Source organism: Tachypleus tridentatus, chromosome 1, assembly GCF_004210375.1.
Source record: "Tachypleus tridentatus isolate NWPU-2018 chromosome 1, ASM421037v1, whole genome shotgun sequence".
In the NCBI taxonomy this organism is placed as follows: Eukaryota; Metazoa; Arthropoda; class Merostomata; order Xiphosura; family Limulidae; genus Tachypleus; species Tachypleus tridentatus.
This window is the reverse complement of record NC_134825.1, coordinates 161144569-161170417: the sequence shown is the minus strand read 5'-3', so window position 1 is coordinate 161170417 and position 25849 is coordinate 161144569. Positions and strand designations below refer to the sequence as shown.

The 25849-nt window shown below is 36.8% G+C and overlaps 1 protein-coding gene across 6 annotated transcripts in view; it reads right to left on the bottom strand.

The window, feature by feature from the left end:
- The window catches only part of LOC143229181 (apoptosis-stimulating of p53 protein 1-like), a 183316-nt gene that overhangs the window by 107044 nt on the left and 50423 nt on the right, over positions 1-25849 (bottom strand). The gene's annotated exons all lie outside the window — the stretch shown is intronic.

The following is a 25849-nucleotide window of genomic DNA, read 5'->3' as shown; positions in this document are numbered from 1 at the left end:
GTATATTTAATATATGGAGAGTGTTAGATGAGGTTAACTTTTATCACCAAAACGATCACTGTCTGTATATTTAATATATGGAGTTTTAGACGAGGTTAACTTATATCAACAAAACGATAACTATCTGTATATTTACTGTTCGGAAAGTGTTTTTATCAACAAAACAATAACTGTCTGTATATTTACTATTTGGAGAGTGTTAGATGAGGTTAACTTTTATCACCAAAACGATAACTGTCTGTATATTTAATATATGGAGAGTGTTAGATGAGGTTAACTTTTATCATCAAAACGATCACTGTCTGTATATTTAATATTTGGAGAGTGTTAGATGAGGTTAACTTTTATCACCAAAACGATAACTGTCTGTATATTTAATATATGGAGTTTTAGACGAGGTTAACTTATATCAACAAAACGATAACTATCTGTATATTTACTATTCGGAAAGTGTTTTTATCAACAAAACAATAACTGTCTGTATATTTACTATTTGGAGAGTGTTAGATGAGGTTAACTTTTATCACCAAAACGATAACTGTCTGTATATTTAATATATGGAGAGTGTTAGATGAGGTTAACTTTTATCATCAAAACGATCACTGTGTATATTTAATATTTGGAGAGTGTTAGATGAGGTTAACTTTTATCACCAAAACGATAACTGTCTGTATATTTAATATATGGAGTTTTAGACGAGGTTAACTTATATCAACAAAACGATAACTATCTGTATATTTACTATTCGGAAAGTGTTTTTATCAACAAAACAATAACTGTCTGTATATTTACTATTTGGAGAGTGTTAGATGAGGTTAACTTTTATCACCAAAACGATAACTGTCTGTATATTTAATATATGGAGAGTGTTAGATGAGGTTAACTTTTATCACCAAAACGATAACTGTCTGTATATTTAATATTTGGAGTTTTAGACGAGGTTAACTTTTATCACCAAAACGATAACTGTGTATATTTAGAAGCCTAGAGATTTCAACAGAACAAATATCTTAGTCCAAAGTCTTCATAAAATACGAAATTTGCACGCTTCACATCTTGTCTCATCCGGATAACACTCTCACCGATGAAAGGCAGAGAATATTCAGTGACGGGATTCAAATCCACAGATTGCGAGTCAAGCACCCCAGCCATCATTCTGGTCTCAATAAAGACACTCCTAACCAGTTCGATGCTTAAACTGAAACATTGTCTATTGTATGTTATATAATAAGACGTAAAATAGTTGGATTCACGTACGTGTAGTTTAATGTACGGAATATTAAATTAACTGATAAGTAGATATTATTCAATTTATTTTTTTAAAACTCGAATGAGGTTTGATTTCAACATGTTTATCATTGAGTCCTGGTCATAAAACCTGCAGTTTTACACACACACACACACACATAAATGTATACATATATATATTAACACAGATATGCACATCCATATGCGTGTGTGTACAAACACAGGCATACATATACAAACACACACACATACATATACAAATTCACACAAACACGCATATAAATAAATATATATACGAGCAGACATATATAGATGTTTTAATTATCAAAACAAGGCTTAACAACTACAACAAAATAGTTGTATATACTAAAAACATCAGCGGGCCACATAATATGAGGTAAAAGATGTGTTGTGGCTTTTGGACATGCCTGTGAAAGTTCAATCCACATTACTATAGGGATTATTACTGTCTCAATCAATCTTGATCTTCGTTCGCTGGTCTCTTACATTAAAAAAAAAGGTAAAACCCGTAAGAAAAATAAGTTAGGAGGGTAGACTTGGGGTACTCAAGCCCCCAACGTACCACATCTGTATTTATAAGGATATATAAGAACACCACATAAACTTACACATATCTAAGAAAGGTACATCATGAGCAGAAAGAAACCAGTCCTCTGAAATGATCCTTTCTACGTACTTATGTGTGTAAACATACGTATGTTATTAATGCAAAGGTGTGTGAGGTTTTTGTATATATACCTCTGTGCGTGCTATTCTATTCTACACAAGTATACTGTGTGTGAGTGCGCGTGTTTATATATATTACATATATATATATATTCGTCGACTGATGTAAGAATTATAAGATAAAAGATCTCAGTTGATAGACTTAGTAGGAGCAGCACTGCCACTATTTTATGTCTTTTGTAACACTTTACCTACAAGCATATACATCTGAAAAACGACCAGTAAATCTCAACGAAAAACATTGTCAGTTCACGTGACAGTGACATGACGCTGACCCTTAGTCCAAGAAGGTCCATCTACTATCCTTAGAAGCTGGTTGTTCTTTTTCTGCTGTCACGGAAAAAATCTATTCACTTATAGGGCGTAAAGGATGTTAAAGTTCATGTAAGCAGAGCATTAATGTTGTTGTTGTTTTATGCCTTAGGAACATCAAACTAGATCATTCGTAACCGTGTTATTCATGTTTAGAAAGTGCATACTTCATATCGGTTCCCAAACCCCCAGGTGATTTTTTTCAGCCGTTTTCTTTGTTTTTTCATGCTGTTTTTAATGCATTACACATGAATACTGTGCTGGAATATTAGTGGGTTTTCCTAACTCTTGCTGGGAGACTGAATAAGGTTTGTTTTTTTCCTCTTGCTGGGAGACTGAATGAACATTTTTCTTTTCCTTGGAAGATTGGTTAGAGTTTTTTCCTCTCGCTGGAAGATACTGTGGGACTTCCATTTGTTCTCAGATCTTCTCCAGTTTATGTCACACAAAATAATATTAATTGTTTTTTGAATTTCGCGCAAAGCTACTCGAGGGCTATCTGCGCTAGCCGTCCCTAATTTTGCAGTGTAAGACTAGAGGAAAGGCAGCTATTCATCACCACCCACCGCCAACTCTTAGGCTATTCTTTTACCAAAGAATAGTGGGATTGACCGTAACATTATAATGCCTCCACGGCTGAAATGGCGAGCATATTTTGGTGCGACGGGGATGCGAACCCGCGAGCCTCAGATTACGAGTCGTACGCCTTAATCCACCTGGCTATGCCGGGCAATAATATAAATAATTCAATATTTCGTGTTTTCGTTTCGGTTATAAATCGAATAATTTTGAATAATTCGTATGCTGAATTAATATATCATTTCTTTTCCCCCTTTTTGTAAAACATCATAACATTTCTCCAACATTATACACTTCAAACGATGATTTTGCCATTCAGCATTTAATGCTTTTTTTTTAATATCTAATTTCTTGCGAGCTCTCTAGCGGCTCAGCGTAAAGTCTGCAGACTTACGAGGCTAAAAATTGTATTTTGATAAGCACGGTGTAATACAATTATTATACACTGTTCTAATTCTTGTAAATCCCTAAGGGACTACATCAGGAATATACTGTTTAAGAATGTAATAGGTCTAATATCAATGTTTTATGACAAGTATAACTGTAGCTAAACAATTTTTACAAAGTTCATATACATTATCGAAAGAAAAAATTATAAATAGATATTTTTGTACTTAATGGAATATAATAAAAAATGTCATTTTGATCTTAAAGGTTCATATCTCTTATATATCAGTAAAAAGACAGCTGTACTTGAATAAAATAATTTTTGGTTTTCTTTGGAGTTACGCACAAAGCTACTCAAGGACTAGCTGCGCTAGCCGTCCCTAATTTAGCAGTATAAGACAGCTAGTCATCACCACCCACCGCCAACTCTTGGGCTACTCTTTTATTAACAAATAGTGGGATTGATCGTCACGTTATGACGCCCACCGCGAATGAACGGGCGAGAATGTTTGGTATGACGGAGATTCGAACCCGTGAAGCTTGGATTACGAGTCGAGTGCTTGAATCACCTCCCTATACCGGGCCTATGATTTTTGGAAAATAAAAATGTTCGTAAGATGTACTTTACACACTACTGGAAATATATATGATAAGAGTAAACAGAGCTTTTCTTAGCATTGACTCAAAACTGTCTTTTTTTTAAGACTGGTATAAGGCCCGGCATCGCCAAGCGTGTTAAGGCGTGCGACTTCGTAATCTGAGGGTCGCGGGTTCGCATTCCCGTCGTGCCAAACATGCTCGCCCTTTCAGCCGTGGGGGCGTTATAATGTGACGCTCAATCCCACTATTCGTTTGTAAAAGAGTAGCCCAAGCGTTGGCGGTGGGTGGTAACGACTAACTGCCTTCCCTCTAGTCTTACACTGCTAAATTAGGGACGGCTAGCACAGATAGCCCTCGAGTAGCTTTGTGCGAAATTCAAAAACAAACAAACAGACTGGTATAATTATATTATTCGTATAGTATGGATATTAAATTTAATTTCCTCGATATAAAGGAGAATAAATACAATTTGATTTTCAGGCTATAAGAAGAAATAAACAAACATATTATTTTTCTTATAAAAAACTTTAGGCACTGTGCTTACATATTAAGCAAATTTTCTATAATCTTCTCTTGCCTTCTGTTGGTTGAAAAATTGAGCAGCAGACAATATGTCGTCTGTAAAACAAGCGAAAAAACCAGGAACAATCCATAGTAAACTGTTCAACATAGATATAACGTGTTTAATTTCCATGGGTAAAAAGGGTAAGGTGTGTTGTTTTTTTTTCATTGTGGCGATTTCACAGGAAGTGTAATTAACCTTAAGCATCAGTTTTCTGAAAACGATTTATTAGAAACAATTCTAAATTTTGTTTGTACTCAGTGTTGTTATCAGTTAATACTTTTGTTTGACACTCTCACCTGAGAGGCCGAAACTACAACGATGGTGAAACTCTGGCTGATCATATTGTAGACGAGAGATCACAAACACGTGGTTGGTTGATTGTTTTTGAATTTTGCGCAAAGCTACTCCAGGGCTATCTGCGCTAGCCATCCTTAATTTAGCAGTGTACGACTAGAGGGAAGGAAGCTAGTCATCACCACTCACTGACAACTATTGTGCTACTCTTTTTACCAACGAATAGTGGGATTGACCGTAACATTATAACGTCTCCACAGCTGAAAAGGCGACCTTTAGATTTTAGACTTTAGAGTCGCACGCCTTAAACCATCTGGCCATGCCAGGCCTAAACACGTAATGCGTACGAAACCATGATTTTACAGATGCGCACTAGAGTTTATAATCAACGTGTTTACTCACACGGACTTATAACCCCTCAGGATGAAGGTAGCACGCTTCATCAAGATGATAATCCCTCTGAGATTAAAAGTAAAACATTTTCTCATTCCGATATCCGCTCCCAGAGGTTTTTTTTGTTTTATTTCGAATTTCGCGCAAAGCTATACTAGAGCTATCTCCACTAGTCGTCCCTAATTTAGCAGTATAAAAGAAAGAAAAAACGAAAAAAATGTTTCTCTGTTTTCATATATATTTTATATATAATATTATGTTGTAGAATTAAGTTTGAAATGCAGAAATAATCGACCGCAACGCCTCCTATAATTCCGTATCCGTTTATACTCTCGTCCCTAAAACACGTGCTCGACAACGGTCAGTTGCAAACTCTCTCTTTGCTAACCTGAATATGACATAGGAAGGTCGAAACGTTGTTCTCTGTTTATCAATAAAAGTGTTAATACCCATATAAGCCGTTCTGAGACACATTCACATCATGATAATAAATTACTTTATTTCCACCTTTAACGTTTCTATAAACTTGAGAACTTAAACAGTGCCGTAAATTGCTATAGGCCTACGTTACAAGTGCCATTAATTAACGTAAAACATAGCAACTTACAACGATAACTAACATACTTTGCTATCTGGTTCATCCTCTATCAGAAATCACTTTACACACTTCATAACTATCTCGTATTTATAGTTTAGCTTCTAGCTAAATATAAAAAAGCATGACGTCACATCCATAGAACTTTCTATGCGTTCTACGCGCTCTAGCTTATGAATAACAATATTGAAAATATAGCTTACAACAATATTAACAATATCAGATGTAAGTAATAAAACACGTGTACTTGTGTGCGTAAATACTAATGGTGACAACAGTAATTAATACAACATGTGTGTATTTAACCAGCATGGTTAGACTTGATAGAAACAGATGATTTGAGATAAAGTGTCTGTTTAACAATGAACTTTCAAATAAACGACTATTCATAATGCGCATATAACAGGTTGGGGCAAGACTATACAGTTACGACATTTAGAAGATAGTTTAACTCATTGTTTGTTTTTTGAATTTCGCGCAAAGCTACTCGAGGGCTATCTGCGCTAGCCGTTCCTGATTTAGCAGTGTAAGACTAGAAGGAAGGCAGCTAGTCATCACCACCCACCGCCAACTCTTGGGCTACTCTTTTACCAACGAATAGTGGAATCGACCGTCACATTATAACGCCCCCACAGCTGAAAAGGCGAGCATGTTTGGTGCGACGGGGATGCGAATCCGCAACCCTCAGATTACGAGTCGCACGCCTTAACCAACCTGGCCATCCCGGGCCTGAATGAAGTGTTCTAAGCAGCTGTACGAGTACAGGGAAAGATACGATTCTGAAGTTGAGCATATAACAAACAACAAATCATAGAACATTATTAACTTTTATTTGGACAAACAAACGTTGAAAGAGATTACTTGCAAGATGTCCTTTTACCCCTTTCTTATCTATAATGTGTGGAGACAACTTGTTGTTAACCTTAGAGCTAGAAGCATAAACAGCATATAAATAGGGATATTACAGGATAACTGGAAAAACGAACCATCTTTTAAGGGTAACAATGTTGACAGTTGGAAATAAATACTTACTTCACAGACACTGTAGAATTTTGCCAACATGTTTACAGAAATTAGCTGGCTATAAATTATATTAAATAATTTTACTTATTATGGTGTCGCAAAAAAGCGTCGTATTTGTAATTGTTACTCTTATTGTACCACCGTAATGTACGTTAAAAAGAATTATTAAAATATTTCTTAATTATCTAAGAACATTAATTAAACAAAATCAAGCCTGATGATACATATTTCATGTTGCATTACCGGATAAACATGAAAACGATCTCAAATTCACAAGTTATTAATCTCTAGAATAAACATTTATAAAAAATGCATTGCGTGATCATGTATTTTGTCTTTAAAATGGCCTCAGCACCGGTTAGAAACATATAAAAGTACAGTTCTTTAGTTTAAAGTTGGTTTGTTTTGAAGCTCACGTATAGCTCACCAGGCCTATATGCTCTAGCCGTCCCTAATTTAGCAGTGAAAGACTAGAGGGAAGGCTCCACCCAACCCTCAGGCTACTTTTTTTATCAACGAATGGTGGCATATCATATAAAATCTCCACGGCTCATTGGGAGGGCATGTTTGGCGGAAGGAGGATTCGAACCCGCGACCCTTAGATTGCGAGACGAACGTCCTAATCACCTGGTTATGCCGGGCTATAACGTTTTCACCAGTTAAGACCAAATAAACACGAATGGTCACTCGACCTTAAGAAGCTATACGGAAATTTGCAATTTAAACTAGAGAGTTGTTTCTCTTTTCAAGTTAAGATAGAAAAAAAGGGAAAACATACAAAAATTAAACAAATATTAAATAATATATTTACCCCATTCACCCCTTCCTGGCTTGGCCCGACATGGAGAGGTGGTTAAGGCACTGAACTAGTAATCTGAGGAACGCAGGTTAGAATCCCCGTCACACCAAACATGCTTACCCTTTCAGCTGTGGGAGCGTTATAAAGTGATTGTCAATCCCATTATTCGTTGGTAAAAGAGTAGCCCAAGAGTTGGCGGTGGATGGTGATAATTAGCTGCCATCCCTCTAGTCTTACACTGCTAATTTAGGGACGGCTAGCGCAGATAGCCCTCGAGTAGCTTTGCGCGAAACTCAAACCAAACCAAACCCTGCTGGCTTCACAAAATATTTGTCATTAAGATATCACACAAGCAATTGTTAGGGTTTCTCCAAACTTGTCTTTCCCCTAATCCCATAATAATGTCCCCCGGTGGTACAGAGGTAAGTCTTCGGGTTTACAACGCTAAAATAAGGAGTTCGATTCCTCTCGGTGGGCTCAGCAAATGTGGCTTTGCTATAAGAACCACAAACACCCATAACAATATGACGGAATGAAGATTCGTTGAGACAGTTTTGTTATAATTCAAAGAAAATTTACAATTAATTAAAAACAAATAAATTATTTACACTTAGTTATTACAGATTCACATTAATTTTATAAATGGAGGCAACGTTACGTTTTTATTTTTACACATTCTTACAATAAGGATAAATTACAGATTGATTAGCAACTTTAATAGGACGCTCACTTATTAATGTATCTTGCAACGACCATTGTCTGGCACAAACTTTGGAATATGAGAAACTTTATTGGTTTTATTTATTTGATAATTCATTTGTTAAAGGATCGGTTTTGCAATGCACTAACAGATGTTTGCACACAGGATTGTAACAAGTGCGACATTCAGTTCTTCTCCTTGATGCTCAATCGGACTGAGGTCGGGTGATTATGCTGTCAAGGATGATAACTTACGTCACTGTTATGCTTCTCATACAGATTCTGTGCAGTACGAACCAGGCGTTGTGTTACATTACCATTTTGGAGAAATCCTTATCTAGTAGGCTCGGCATGGCCAGGTGGTTAAGGCAATCGACTCTTAATCTGAGGGTCACAGGTTCGAATCCCCGTCACACCAAACACGCTCGCCCTTTCAGCCGTGGGGGCATTATAATGTTACGGTCAATCCCACTATTCGTTGGTAAAAGAGTAGCCCAAGAGTTGGCGGTGAGTGGTGATGACTAGCTGCCTTCCATCTAGTCTTACACTAATAAATTAGGGACAACTAGCGCAGATAGCCCTAGTGTAGCTTTGCGGAAATTCAAAACAAACCAAACCTTATTCATTAAGGCTGAACTGGAAGACTATAAGACAGACATGAGCGGCAACAGTGTTTATACACACTTTTGATGTTATTCTGTTTGTTTTGTTCTTGAAGTTAAGTATAGAGCTGCGCAATGGACAATCAGCGCTTTGTCCATCACAGGCATCGAAACCCGGATCCTAGCGTTGTAAGTTCGCAGGCATATCACTGTGTTACTGGTATACTTCGCTTTTCTATAGGCACCAAAGCACCCACACTATTATATCACTTTCCGCAACTTGTATTATAGAAACAATACAAGTAAGGTACTACGCATTATATAACTTAAGTACCATTGAAGTCATGCTTTTTTGTATGTATGCAAGAACGTTCTGCAATGACCTTCCCATGATGTAAATGAAAACAGATAAATCCATACTACTGTTCAACGAATGACTCAACTGAGATACACTATAACGTACATTTTACACTATAAGTTTTCTTAGTAGTCTTTTTTTCTAGAATCAGGCGATATATATTGCTTGTCAAAGTTTCTGATAATAGCAGATGTATTTCGTTTCGATTGGAACTGTTAACTTTCTGACGATGGAAATGTTCAACCATTAAAAAAAGTCTTCGATAACGACATCGACTCAGTAGTTAACATATCGGACTGTAAATCAAAGGTTCCAAGGTTTGCGCTCCGATAGGTAGGAAGGGAGAATTAACGTGGTAAACCCTTTAGGGCCGTGAAAGCGTTATAAGATTAATAGTCAAATCCAGAGAGTCATTTAGAGTTGTCCAATAGTTGGCGATAGCTCATGTTGATTGTCTGTCTTCCTCGATACGATCACTTCAAAATTGGGAATAGCTAGTGAAGACAGTCCTTTTCGCTAAATCCAACAAACAAAGCCACATAGAGAACAACGTTTCTATAGAACAGCTACCCGTTATCATACGCCTTTGAAAGTTAGCGAATATTGTTCTTACTTGTTGTCTTGCAGACTGATATTGATACAATTACATGTCTACAGTTATAAGATTTAAGATCACCTATGTTCATATGTAAATAAGTGCAGTTTTCTACGAATATCTGCGTATATATTTATGTATGGGGGAGTGCTAATAACTGACTAATTAGCCAACAAGATAAATGAGAAAGAAATAGTTATACGTTATGATCCAACGAACATTTTCAAATACTTGTTAGTGTACACATGCACTGTTATAAACAACACGTGCTAAGACGACACGTGTAGTGTACACACAATTCTGATGTTTAAGCGACGAGAACTCAAGTTTAAGTTAAACATACTACAAACATTGAGGGCTGAGAGAACAATATAAAAATAGGCTTCGTGCTTTATGCAATCTGTATACGTATAGCAATGTTAGTAAATCGAGATACTTTATTTCAAATTAAAAGTAAAAAACTAGAACTCGACATTAAAATACGACTTCACGACAATTTACTTAAGCAGGCATAATTTTAATCAGAAAATTACACATCTTTTGTGTTCTTAGACACCATAAAAACCTGTGTATTTGTATCTGTACAACAAACACAAAATACAAACGTTGGATACGTGATATTAGGATGAATGTGATGTCTCATCACTTCGTGACAGTCAATATCGCTATGTTCGGGTGTGATCTGTCTAAAGACCGTTCGTCCTGTCAATAGCCCTGCAGCGTAGTTCCTACTGTCTGTAAAGCCTGCCACATCAAATCACAAACTCTTTCCAACATGCTTTTCACAATCAATCTAGCGCATGGAAACAGTGGATCCCGATTCACAGATCGGCTTGCTGGTCGCAAGGCCACGCTCGATATCATTAGATTTGTTTGTTTGTTTTGAATTTTGCACAAAACTACTCCAGGGCTATCTGCGCTAGCCGTCCCTAATTTAGCAGTGTAAGACTCGAGGGAAGGCAGTTAGTTATCACCATCACCGCCAACTCTTGGGCTACTCTTTTACCAATGAATAGTGAGATTGACCGTAACGTTATAACACCCCCACGGCTGAAAGGGCGAGCATGTTTGGTGCGACCGGGATTCGAACACGCGATATCATTAGAAACGGAGGGGTTAAAAATTGCATATAAAAAGAAAAAAACAAGTCTTGTACGAATTAAACGAAACCGTTCCAATTAAGTTTCATCTTCGATAATATTCAATAAACTTCCGAAACATGAACGTCTATAAGAAACTTCATGTCTTAGTGAATGTTATATTCGAGCAAGTCGCACTGATTTTCAATAATAAAATTATCTTTAGTTAATCCACTTACCAACAAGAGAAAAGATCTGCCGGACATACAGGAAAGCCGGACAAGGATGGTGGGTGACCTGTACTCGTCCCAGCTAGATGACAAAGGCGAATTTTAAAAAGCGTGTCAGAGAGTCCAAAAGGTTCCATATTCATCGAGCTGTTTTTCAAAGTCTCATTACACGTATCGCGCTTTATTTAAAAGAAGATAAAAATTAGTCAATAACAACATGGACATGTTTGTTTGTTTGTTTATTGAATTTCGCGTAAAGCTACTCGAGGGCTATCTGCACTAACCGTCCCTAATTTAGCAGTATAAGACTAGAGGAGAAGCAGCTAGTCATCACCACCCACCGCCAATTCTTGGGCTACTCTTTTACGAATGAATAGTGGGGCTGACCACCACATTATAACGCCCCCAAGGCTGAAAGAGTGAGCATATTTGGTGTGACGGAGATTCCATCCTGCGACCCCTCAGAGTACGAGTCGAGCGCCCTAAACGGTTACCCAGCCACACTGGGCCATAGAAGAAAAAGACGCCAGGAATGTTGGCAAACTCCATAATCAGAGCAAAGATTATTAATTCCCCAGATGTCGTGTTGATTGAAAACAACACATGAAAAAATAGAAGAATACAACAACTAATTTAAAACTTCTCATATTTATCTTCAAATAAATCAGAAAAAAAATGTGTGTGTATATGTGTGTTAAATGTATCAATCTCTCTACAAATTATAAGTCTCGGGAAGCGTATAACATTTTTATCGGTAACCATAGCAATATTCCGCGTAACATCTTTGTCAGTAACCATAGCAATATTCACCGGTCTTATCACTTTGTCGAAGAAGGTTAATGAACAGGAGTGCTCAAGGAACCAGACTTAAAGTTGTCTTAAAGACACGCGCACGCGAGCGATGAGCAGTTCATAAATTTCCGAATTTTGATAACGCCAGCCTGATTACTTCCGACACGCTACTGTAACTAAAGCATTAAACCCTAGCTTAGAATGTTCAGTTTTTGTTTTTTTTTTTAACAGAGCGTTTAATACAGCATGGTTTAGTCCCTCTCCTTTTTTGTTCAAATTTCGCGAGCTCTGCTCTTGTTCGGGAGTTTCAGCGTGAAATAAACTAAAATAATGCACTAAAAGTCAGTAAATTAATATTCAATCCTTCTTGGCTTAATTTTCAAACTGATAATCAGTTTTTCCACGTTGTGACGATCTTCTGAGAATAGCTACAGTCTACTCGTGTTGTAATGGAAGAACCGTATACCATATGCCGGTTAGTAGTGTAGTAATGGAAGAACCGTATTATACTATAATGGAACTCTTGCTTATATGATAATGGAAAAACGTTTTTGTTAGGTGATATGCAACCCACAACTCCGCGAAATTTTTATCTTGTGTGCATTTAGCCTTGCAATAGGAATCACGATTTTCTCGTTTCGCCCCCGTTTCCCGTCAAGAAGAACTTTATTTTTCTCCACTCTTAGGGTGCAAATAAGACATCATGAATACGTCACACGCGATTCTAATGAACTGGCTCCATTTATATAAATATAATACTACTGCTTGTTGTTTCCATGTAAATACTTTGCAGGGTGTGGATAGATCTTCATCAAAATTGCCATGCAGATTCATTAAATCCATAGGAAAATACACAAAATTTTTCAATTTTGCATTTTGCAATTTTTTTTAGTGTTTTCGCATGGTTTTTACCACTATTCGTCTCTGTTGATGGTTCTTCACCAAATTTGGTATGAAGAAAAGAGTTAACATTCGCAAAAATAAAAGAAATTTATCATACCTTACAAAAACAGAGACAAATATTATTTCTATCAAAGAACCCAGTAATCTATTTTAATACAGTAACTAGTTCTTACTCAGTTACCTTAAACAAGTGTCCTGTTTGAATGTGTTGAGAACTGGGATGAGTTATTAGTCATCTTACTTAACCCCTTGTGGGTCAACTGCAATTTTAAAGACTTACAACGCTAAAATCAGACGTTTAATTCAACGTAGTGGGTAGAGCTCAGACCAGTTAAAAACAGAAGCATTAGATCACTACCGCCTAAAAATAATTTATCAGTACCACCTGTCGGATATATTTAAAATACGGGAGGCCCGGCATGGCCAGGTGGGTTAAGGAGTCGACTCGTAATCCGAGGGTCGAGGATTCGAATCCCTGTCACACCACGCATGCTCGCCTTTCAGCCGTTATAATGTGACGGTCAATCCCACTATTCGTTCGTAAAAGAGTAGCCTAAGAGTTGGCGGTGGGTGGTGATGACTATCTGCCTTCCCTCTAGTCTTACACTGCTAATCTTAGGGACGGCTAGCGCAGATAGCTCTCGAGTAACTTTGCACGAAATTAAAACAACAAACAAATACGGCTGATGTTTTTACTGTACGCCTTGAATGTATATTTTGTTGTTATTGTGCGACAACAGTTATAGAAAGTGAGAAAATGTTTATATTTTGAAGTTGTGAACGTACTGTATTTGATCGACATGTAAGTTATATTCTAACAAGGTATATGCCCAACAGATTTAAATTATACAGCTTTCGTAAATTTGCTTTGGTTTGTCTTTGGAAATTCGCGCAGAGCTACTAAAGAGCTACGTGAGTTAGCTGCCCATAAGTTAAGTGATAGAATATAGGGAAGGCAGGTAACCAACACCACTCACTGTTAATTCCACTATTCGTTGGTAAAAGAGTAGCCCAAGAGTTGGCGGTGGGCAGTTGGCTGCCTTCTCTCTAGTCTTCACTGTTAAATTAGGAACGCCAACGCAGTTAGCTCTCATGTAGCTCAGCGCAAAATTCAAATCAAACAAACAAACTTTAGTACCATATAAATGTTTTTCTATCTTATGCTTATTTCTGTTGTATCATAGAGATAAGTAGCTGTATTCAACCGTGAAATAAACTTTCTGTGGCGGATTATTATTAGCTGTCAGGAAAGACAGAAGATGCAATCTTATATAGAAAAACAACAGAACTAGTCACTTTCAGCTGAGTCAATAACTGTCTAACCACGTGTAATTCATTAATAGAGAGCCCATAAAAGTAAAAGTACCGGTCGATCATATGTCCCCGAAACGAGTTTAATCGAACAAGTCTGTACGACTAGACCAGCTGAGCCACACGCCATTGACTGTCAGTGAAGATTTTTGAGCTAGCCTTGTGTCTTAATGTCAACGTTTCCATCTATTAGCTTAAATCATTGAAGCTGTGGCACCCCTATAACTTTGAACGATTTTGCTTCTCTGCTAGAAATTCTCATGTTTCTAGCTACAGTATGAAGTAGCAAATTGCATTTTTATTTCGATTCGTTTATTTGCCATTCATTCTTTCATTTAGTTCTAGCTATAAACTTTAGTTACATTAAAGCGCTAATTTACCTTCTTCCCGATAACGTTGGTTTAAAGTAAGTTTGTAAATATCATGAAGGAGAGACACCAATATACTCTAGCGCAGTGATTCGCAACAAGGGGTGCGAGATAACATTTCGGTTTTTTTTTTTGTTTATATTGAGGGTACTGTCCTATATATTCAAAAATTACTGTGAGGGGTGCGAGAACATATTAAAATTTTTAGGGGTGCGGGGCATAAAAAAGGTTGGGAACCACTGCTCTAGCGGTAACGTACGGAAATGTTTTAATGCTGTGTGTGTTTTACAGCAATGCCACATGCTGTGGCCATTGAGGGGAATCGAACCCCCTATATTTAGCGATGTAAATCGTATATTTACCGCTGTCTCATCGATGAACTTAATGTTGCGAAAGATCATATAGTTTTTTTTTTTAAGTGGTCTGGAACTGAATCTTTAATCGACGATTCACGAAGAGCGAATTAATTCTACGTTGATACACAAGTACAATTTACTTCACGGGGAAGCTAACTAGCTGCTTCACTGAGCACACGTAAGTTTTTTATAGACGAAAACATTTATAGTCGTCGTAGAAATACTAGCGTCCGAAGATAATTCTCTGAAGTTGAATGGTTCGTAATGTTCGTAACCTATAAACGTTCCTGGTCATATATCTGTAGTTTTCCAATTAATAAGCGTTTATCACAATTACAGCTACCGAGGTTTGAAATATACTGACTGCAGCAAACCAACAATGTTAAACTGTCACCCGGTTGCGATAGCTACTTTTTACACTCATTAGGCGAGGTTCTAGAAACTTCAGCTTGCAACAATACTATTTCACAAAGACACATGTTGATTTACTTTCTCGAGAATCTTCTACAGATTTAGGGAATAGGCGAGATTTTCGCAATTCGCATTTAACAACATACGTTACATACAGTTCTAAACGTATATTAAACTGAAACGAACATAGATATTAAAATATATATATAACAGTGAATTCGTTACAGCATGAATGTTCGGTGACGGGTTTTATTTGTTTGTTTTTCAATTTCACGCAGAACTACAAGAGAGCTATATGCGCCAGTCATCCCTAATTTAGCAGTGTAAGACAAGAGGGAAGGCAGCCAGTCATCACCACTCACAGCCGACTCTTTGGCTACTCTTTTACCAACGAATAGTGAGATTTATCATCACATTATAACGCATCCACGGCTGAAAGGACGAGCAAGTTTGGTGTGAAGAGGTTTATAACCCGCGACCCTCAGATTACAAGTCGAGTGCCTTAACCATCTGGCCATGCCGGGCCAGCAAAACACAATGCTGAATTTGTATGAGCAATAGTCTAACTTGCGGAAGGGAGGGTCCAGGGAATCCTTTTAACCCTTTTTTCAGAGTAAACGATAAAAAGAAAAGTTAATTGACTTTATTAATTATTTGTGAAGTTTTGCGGGAAATAACAAAACAAACATTGAGTTTTGCTACAGTACGCCATATACTAATATTTCAAAACCAGTTAAAAAACTCAGAAAAAAAGTGAGAGAATTCGTCTGTAACTGTTATCAGACGAAGAGCAGGTCCACTGTGGTAATTCAAGAACAAACCTACACGTAATCACCTGAGTTCTGGAAACAACTGTTTGTTTGTTTGTTTCTGAATTTCACGTAAAGCTACAAGAGAGCTATCAGCGTTAGCTATCCCTAATTTAGCAGTGTAAGGTTAGAGGGAAGGCAGCTAATCATCACCACCCACCGCCAATTCTTGGATTACTCTTTTACCAACGAATAGTGGGATTGGCCGTAACATTATAACACCCTACAACTTAAATGGCAAGCATGTTTGGTATTACGGGGATTCGAACCCGCGACCCTCAGATTACGAGTCGAACTTCCCTAAACAATTTAGCCATGCCGGGCCATCTCTGCAAACACAAATGAGAAATTTGTGGGTCTAACATACGAAAGGAAAGGTGTGGCTGTTTGTTGGAGATTAAATAAAAGATCTTAGTTTATTTTTGTTTGTTTCGAATTAAGCACGAAGTACACAAATGACTATTTGTGCTCTGCTCTCGATGGGTATCGAAACCCGGTTTTTAGCGGTGTGAATCTGTAAACATACCGCTGTGCCAGTGGGGACGATACGAGTTTAAATATGAAGCAAAATCAGTGATGTCGAGAAAACCCACTTGTAAATGAAGGGAACAAGCTGTATTTCAACTATTATATAAATATAACACACACGAGCAGCAAGCACACAAAACAACAACAAAACTGAAAGAGTGACTGGACTTCTACAACGCATTTTCTTTTTTTCTTTTTGAAAATGATTTATGTCTCAAGTGTTGCAATGGATCTTTCAAGAAGCGACAAAATTACTTTCATAATCCATTTTCTCTTTGTAGTTAATCGACCAATCAGAAAATATGTTATTACGGAACTGTTCCATGATTCAACAGACCTACTCAAAGACAATCTGTTCTAGCCATCCCTATGTTAGCAGCGACAAACCTGAGAACAGGTAGATACTCAATACACATCAATCGTCAATTTTTAGGCCACTCTTTTACCTAGAAATAGTGCAATTAGACGATGCATTATAACGCCTCACATATGAAAGAGCAATCATGTTCGGATACGGGGATTCGAACCCGCAGATTCAAACACCCTAACAACCGCATCATCTCAGCCTTCCTGAAATGGCCATCCAATAAGTAACACCCCACAATGGATTTTTATGTACGCTCTTTACTGGATTAAGCACGTCTCAAACGATAACTTTTAAAAAAGAAAGGTGGAAATCAGTCATACCTAATATCTGTCGTATTAATTATCCACGTGCATTCGGCTGTACGTGCTCAAACAGATCTACGAAATCAACAGTTTCAGAATTATTTCAACATATTCTGTAAACCAGTGTTCGCGAACTCAGCTGTTTGAATAGACAACTTAATTTACAAGAATATTAACAGGTAACCTATTAAGTAATGTAGCTGGCCAAGTGGTAAAGGCACTCAACTCGTGATCCGAGGGTCGCGGATTCGAATCCCGTCACACCAAACATGCTCGCCTTTTCACCCGTTGAAGCGTTATAATGTTACAGTCAATCCCACTATTCGTTGGTAAAAGAGTAGCCCATGAATTGACGGTTGGTGGTGATGACAAATTACCTTCCCTCTAGTCTTATACTGCTGAATTAGGGACGGCTAACGCAGATAGCCCTCGTGTAGCTTTGTGCGAAATTCAAAATAAATAATGTAGTTAAAGGGGTTATATATTCAGATATTTAAATAACTAAGCATCAGTTGATTGCGAGAATAAATTAAACCATTTGAACAATACCATTTAGTGCCCACGGCAATGTTCCAGTAATTAATAAAATTAACCATGTGAACAATGAATCAGTATTAGCCGGTGTTACTTGAAGAAATTAGCCATTTTGAATGTATACATCACAAATGTACCAAGTGTGTAATCTTTAATAGTTAGAATCATTCTTTTAAACTGGTAAGCAAACTGACATTTAATTTTGATTTCAGTCATTTAAACTATTAATCATTGTAAACTGTTGCTACTGAATACAGTCATTTAAACTATTAATCATTGTAAACTGTTGCTCATGAATACAGTCATTTAAACTATTAATCATTGTAAACTGTTGCTCGTCGTGAATACAGTCATTTGGACTGTTAACCGTTGTAAACTGTTGCTCGTCGTGAATACAGTCATTTAGACTGTTAACCGTTGTAAACTGTTGCTCGTGATACAGTCATTTAAACTATGACTCATTGTAAGCTGTTGCTCGTGAATAGAGTCGTTTCAACTGTTAACCGTTGTAAACTGTTGCAACTGAATACAGTCGTTTCAACTGTTAACCGTTGTAAACTGTTGCAACTGAATACAGTCATTTAAACTGTTAACCGTTGTAAACTGTTGCAACTGAATACAGTCATTTAAACTGTTAACCGTTGTAAACTGTTGCTACTGAACTTAGTTATTTAGACTGTTAACCGTTGTAAACTGTTGCAACTGAACACAGTCATTTAAACTGTTAACCGTTGTAAGCTGTTGCTCCTGAACTTAGTTATTTAAACTGTTAACCGTTGTAAACTGTTGCAACTGAACAGTCATTTAAACTGTTAACCGTTGTAAACTGTTGCTACTGAATACAGTCATTTAAACTGTTAACCGTTGTAAACTGTTGCTCCTGAACTTAGTTATTTAAACTGTTAACCGTTGTAAACTGTTGCAACTGAACAGTCATTTAAACTGTTAACCGTTGTAAACTGTTGCTACTGAATACAGTCATTTAAACTGTTAACCGTTGTAAACTTGTTGCTACTGAACTTACTTATTTAAACTGTTAACCGTTGTAACCTGTTGCTACTGAATACAGTCATTTAAACTGTTAATCGTTGTAAACCGTTGCTCCTGAACTTAATTATTTAAACTGTTAACCGTTGTAAACTGTTGCTACTGAACTTAGTTATTTAAACTGTTAACCGTTGTAAACTGTTGCTCCTGAACTTAGTTATTTAAACTGTTAACCGTTGTAAACTGTTGCTATTGAACTTAGTTATTTAAACTGTTAACCGTTGTAAACTGTTGCTACTGAACTTAGTTATTTAAACTGTTAACCGTTGTAAACTGTTGCAACTGAACAGTCATTTAAACTGTTAACCGTTGTAAACTGTTGCTACTGAACTTAGTTATTTAAACTGTTAACCGTTGTAAACTGTTGCTACTGAACTTAGTTATTTAAACTGTTAACCGTTGTAAACTGTTGCTATTGAACTTAGTTATTTAAACTGTTAACCGTTGTAAACTGTTGCTACTGAACTTAGTTATTTAAACTGTTAACCGTTGTAAACTGTTGCTATTGAACTTAGTTATTTAAACTGTTAACCGTTGTAAACTGCTGCTACTGAACTTTGTTATTTAAACTGTTAACCGTTGTAAACTGTTGCTCCTGAACTTAGTTATTTAAACTGTTAACCGTTGTAAACTGTTGCTCCTGAACTTAGTTATTTAAACTGTTAACCGTTGTAAACTGTTGCTCCTGAACTTAGTTATTTAAACTGTTAACCGTTGTAAACTGTTGCTCCTGAACTTTGTTATTTAAACTGTTAACCGTTGTAAACTGTTGCTACTGAACTTTGTTATTTAAACTGTTAACCGTTGTAAACTGTTGCTACTGAACTTTGTTATTTAAACTGTTAACCGTTGTAAACTGTTGCTCCTGAACTTAGTTATTTAAACTGTTAACCGTTGTAAACTGTTGCTCCTGAACTTAGTTATTTAAACTGTTAACCGTTGTAAACTGTTGCTCCTGAACTTTGTTATTTAAACACACCCGAGCGTTAATATTTATGTTATTTATCTATCATAAAATAAATCGTTAACAGGGTATTAAGAACTTTCTCAAATATTTATCTGGTCACTTTATTAAACCTGCAAAACCAGGTTAGTGTTTACGAGTTTATTAACTAATAGTTAGAGCAAGCTTCTACTCGATAAGAAGATTACACGTTATTTAGGAGAATAAAATCAGGCTGTGAGTTGATGAATTCCTTAACTTCTGCCATTTTGTTCACAGAACTTAGTACCGACTGCACTGATGTTGAAATAACCGCTCTGGGCGTTGAAAGGGACCGTAAAATTTGCAGTGCGCTGAGTTTATGCAACCAGAATTAATCTATGAAAAGAAGAAAAGTTCTTTTATGCTAAAAAAAATATAATAAACAAAATATCGTGCTATTGTTTTAGATAATGTACCAATGTTTTCAGTGAAAAATGTTTCAAAGTTCGTAGAGTTGTAACCGAGTTTTAAGTTCTAGAATCTTTCCTTGTTTTTTGTTTTCTCTTCAGATGTTTCTCGGTGAGACAGCGGTAAGTCCACTAATTTACAACTCAAAATCCGGGGTTTGATTCCCACGGTGGCTACAGCAGGCAGCGCGAAGTGTTTTTGTTCTAAACCAAAGAGACAAATAGTATACAAATTGTATATGTATATGTTGTATAGAAAAGAGAAGCATGCATGTGATTTGCGTTCATTTTTTCAATTTTGTGAGATTAGAAAAGTTTAATTTAACGGACAATTTATTGGACCATTATATCCATTCGTTATTTTTTTTAACGCAGGCCATTTATGAAATTGAGCGTAAAACTTGTAATATTATGAAAATACACAACAATAAAATCATACGTATACGCATAATTTAATGATGATAAAAGACGAAATGAAAGACCGTATTTGGTCTTTCTACTGGCTTTTCAGATCAATTCCAATAGCGTCTGTGACCCGGCACAGGCCATTTTCTCGAGCATTCTCTATTCTTTGTTATTTTTCTTTCCAGCAAATATTTGCTGTCGGAACGTCTTCATCAAAAAACGTTAACGGTCAATATCAAATGATGCAGCTAGGCGCGCCATTTTAAAGAAATGTTCACGTTTGGCATAAGTTGATGGAAGAAGAGAAGTCGCTTTTATGTGTGTGTGTGTGTGTGTGCACATTACTGTGAGGTTTGGTTCTTTTTTAATAAAATATTCTACGGAGACAAAATGCAAAATACGAGAAAACGCTTACGTCTCAGCTTTATCTCTGCTAGCTTTCTGTCCATGAGTAGTAATTCACTTATCTTTCTGTTTACCGGCTTACCTTTTATTTATTTTATATTACGAATAAAGAAGGCCTAGCGAAATAACAGGTAATGGCCAGGTGGTTAAGGTGCTTGACTTGTAATCTCAGGGTTGCAGGTTCAAATCCATTCACACCAAACATGCTCGCCCTTTCAACCGTAGGGGCGTTATAATGAATTTCACGCAAAGCTACACGCAGGCTATCTGTGCTAGCCGTCCATATTTTAGCAGCGTAAGACTAGAGGGAATGCAACCAATCATCATCACTCACCGCCAAATCTTGGGCTACTCTTTTACCAAAGAATAGTGAGATTGACTGTCACATTATAACGCCACCACGACTGAAAGGACGAGCATGTTTGGTACGGGATTCAAACCCGCGATCCTCGGATTACGAGTTGAGTACCTTAATCACCTGGCCATCCCCGGCCTCATAGAGAACAATATATATTGGTGCAAGACTGCGAAACGACCATATCAGAATTAGTCATTCATCATTTTGCACTAGTAGACTCAATCATAAGCACATACTATTAATTCTTGAGCTGACTGACTAATGTGATTTGATTGTCACTCTTATAGCGCACACAAAGTGCAAAGGGTAATTGATTTATTTTTTTAAGACAACAGGACACGAATCATGGATCCTCAGATCTGAACTACAACTGGATAACTACTAAAAGTCAGAAAAATTTATTGTCATTTAATATAGTTGAGAATGATGAAAAATCTGAGAAGCTGAATACTAATCTCACGAAACGTTTGATGATCTGGTGTAATACGAAACGTTTGATGATCTGGTGTAATTCACATAAAAATAATGTTTTAAAAACGTGTTAAATTATTAATTCAAATATAATAGAGAGTTAAATGCCTTAATTACAAAATATTTTCACACTAAGCTCTCGATTCCACTCATTTGGATTTGGTTATGGTTTGGGATAAGTGGATTACCGTAAGTTCACATTACACTTTGGTTATGGTTTGGGATAAGTGGATTACCGTAAGTTCACATTACACAAATGCGTCTTTTATTCAGGTTAAAAACTGTATATTAAGTATAGACTATTTCAAAAAGAAAGTGTGGCATATCCTTGTAGCTCTTGGATGAAATATTAAAACGGTCTAGAATGTAACTTTAACTACAACCAGAGAGAGTTGCCCCTGTATAAGCAGATGTCGAAGCTCTCATAATTTTCCTGCACAACGTTTTAAGTCCGATGTTTGAAACCTTACGTAAAGAATAAATTATAACGATAATCACCTGAAACAGTTCAATAAAGAACATGGATGGTTTTGACGTGGTTAGGGTATCAGAATAAGGGTCTCCAGTTCACGTCCTATTATAGCAAAATCGCGATTCCCACTTTGATGCCTTGGGCGTGTTATAGGTGTAATGATGAAATCCCACTATCTGGTTAGAGTAGCCATAATTTGACAGAGGGTGCTCCTGTTGACTAACTGCTTTATCTCTTTGCTTGAAGGGTGTTTAACTGTATTCTTCAACAGACTGGAATATAAGATAAACATGATGTTCTGTATTCTATTACACTGTAGAACATACTGGTTTAGAAGTCTATGACATTCTAATGGATTATAAAATATAATGATTTAGAAACCTCTGGCGTTCTAAGGAAATACAGAACACCTAGGTTCTGCAACCGAACATTTTCCAAAGGGTTGTTATTCACGCCAACCTGCTATATTATAACGGATTACATATACAGGCGTAAACTGACTCCATAAGTTTGTTATGCACTAGCAAGTTAGTTCCACCCTTGACAGATACAAATAAACAGGGGCCTAGTGGTCCAAGTGGACCATGAAATATGAATGGTTTTAGGCTAGTCTACAATGAAATCTGAGGCTCTGTTTGACAACATGCACAAATGATATAATGTTCTTATCTATAAGAATATTAAAGAATCGTTTAAGAAAATAATATAGGCGTAAACAAGAAAGAGGCTCTTTCAAATAAAAGATTTGTTTGTTTGTTTTAAATTAAGCACAAAGTTACACAATGGGCTATCTGTGCTCTGCTCACCACAAGTATCGAAACCCGGTTTTTAGCGTGTAAATTCGCAGACTCTGCCACATGGGAGCTTCCAATAAAAGAACAAACCTTCTTTCTCTCTCTCTCTCTATATATATATATATATAAAACTATTACTTTACCGTTTCTAAGAACTGTCAAAAACTAGTTTAAAGTCATTTCAGTATTACACATTGTAAATATGGTTCACTGATTAATGCCGGTACACAGGTTACAAAATTCAAATACACTATCACGAATGTAACTTGTAATAAATTATACGTAAAGAATGTTACTTTTTGACAATAGACTGAATTCATTCTACATGTATAAAGCAACATTAGCTGGTTATCAGAACATTGCTTTAAACAGGATGGAAGTGTTTAGGGTTGATATAACAACAACCACCACGGCAGGTATTTAGTTTTTGTTTGTTTTTTGTTTGTTTGTTTTTGAATTTCGCACAAAGCTACTCGATGGTTATCTGTGCTAGCCGTCCATAACTTAGCAGTGTAAGACTAGAGGGAAGGCAAATAGTCATCACCACCCACCTCCAACTCTTAGGCTACTCTTTTAACAACGAATAGCGGGATTGACCGTCACATTATAACTCCCCCACGGATGATAGGGGGGATTATGGTGCGACCGGGATGCGAACCTGCGACCCTCAGATTACGAGTCGCACGCCTTAACTCACCTGGCCCTGCCGGGCCACATTTAGTTTTTAAAGAAAGGTTTTTCAATTTTCCAACGAGGAGTGTTCAGGAATTGAATTGTCGCCCCCACGAAGATGTGTTATAGCGATTTCGAGGGATTTAAATGCTTGGAATATCTATGGTATTTAGTGTTTTCTAATTGGAGGATCCGGTGAATATCTGTTTAGGGTTGATAAGAAGTTTCCCATTGGTTAAAAATGGAAATAGGCTACTATCTCAGCCAATGGTGACTCCGAGAAATACGCGCATGGCAAGAGTAACGTGGACAAGACTTTCATCACTTCAAGGACAACTGGGATGTGCAAGCTCAGCATTCACACAATGGAACAATTCTGGGAAGAGGCATAAAAATATTGGTCGTGCACAGCATTACTGACGTTATGCCCCTGATTGTGAAACACGCTTAACAATAGGGTGGAACCATAAGTACTTCAACGAATTTTACGGAATGTGCTCCACGTTCCGTCCTTGTAATTCGAAATAAGTTTCGATAACTGCAGGATTAACTCGACTTTTTTATGCTTCCACAGCGCCATCACCAGTCACATATCTGAAATTAAGAAAAGCTGCAAATAACCTTTGGTTCCAGAGTTTTACGACACCTCCTGTAGAACCTTTTACTTTGTATATCTAACGTGTTTCGAATCACTTGACAAATATTTTATGCAAACAGTAAAAAAGAAAAATTCGTAAACCAAGAGTCTTGACCAATTTCTAAATTTGTTTACAAGCGAGTGCTCTATTATATGCACGTACTCTAGAAATAAGTTCCTCGCTGGGACAGCAGTAAGTCTATGGACTTACAACGCTAAAACAAGGGGATCGATCCCCTCGTTGAACACGACAAATAGCCCGATGTGGCTCTGCTACAAAAAACAACACAACCACACAAAACACTATAAATAAATATAAAAATATGCGATCATGGGAATCTACGTAGTTCCAATACGGTTCCCATAAGGCTTTCACGTAATGAGCAAAGAAAAACGTATAATATCAATATAACTTCCATATTTCCCCAGTGGGTCAGCTGTATGTTTATGGACACAACACTAAAATTCGGGATTCTATTCCCTGTGGTAAACAGAGAGCAGATAACCTATTACTGTGTAGATTCACGTTAAAACAAGCATATAACTCCCGCAGAATGTTCAGATGATAAGCAAAGAGAAACGTCCATTGTATTTTATTTTCCCGATGTCAAAAACTGTGTAATGGTTCCCCATGTGCTCTCCCGAGTGTTTATTAAGAACAAGGCCATCGACAATAACTATATTATATCCGTTAAGACGTACCAGCCATAATAATAACTTGTGTTATCAGTTTTAGTGGAAAATTGTACCTTAAGAATAAAACAAAAACGAATAAAAAACTTTCACGTGCCTTTCTTGTGAGGTTTTTAAAGGCGTTGTTTATATGATATCACCACATTAATATAATGGGCGTTTGGAGTCAAGTCTTTTTAAGTGTTACATCTGGAAAGCATCTAAAACAAATATTGGCAAAACTTCACTGAAACTCTTTCAAAACTCTCCTAAATTCAAAATGATTTACGCAGTTGATAAAGCGAATCACAAAGCTTGGTCTAAAAGCACATGAAAACAAAACTGCCATGAACACAGCAGCTAAATAAACAAAAAGAAAAGTAGAATTATCAGTTCTATGTTTGAAGTTGTTTGCTACACAAGAACAAACGAAAAGCAGTAATTATGCTAAAGCAGATGTCTGAACAATAACGTTTGTTTGTAAATTGATAGTGTGAAACTTCTCCGGTAAAATAATAACAATAATTAGCATCATTACTTGCATGCTAGCTTCCATTTGTCATCTTAACCTATAGGGTTTACAGAATACGCAGGGTGCGATATTCTACACTTCTGTTCATGAATCAAACATAGAACGAAGCTGGTGCGTTGCTGTTTTTACTTTTATCGGGTTTTTGTTTCTGAAAATCATATCTGGACTCTATGCTTCGCGTTCAGTTTTCAAATGTAACCTTAACG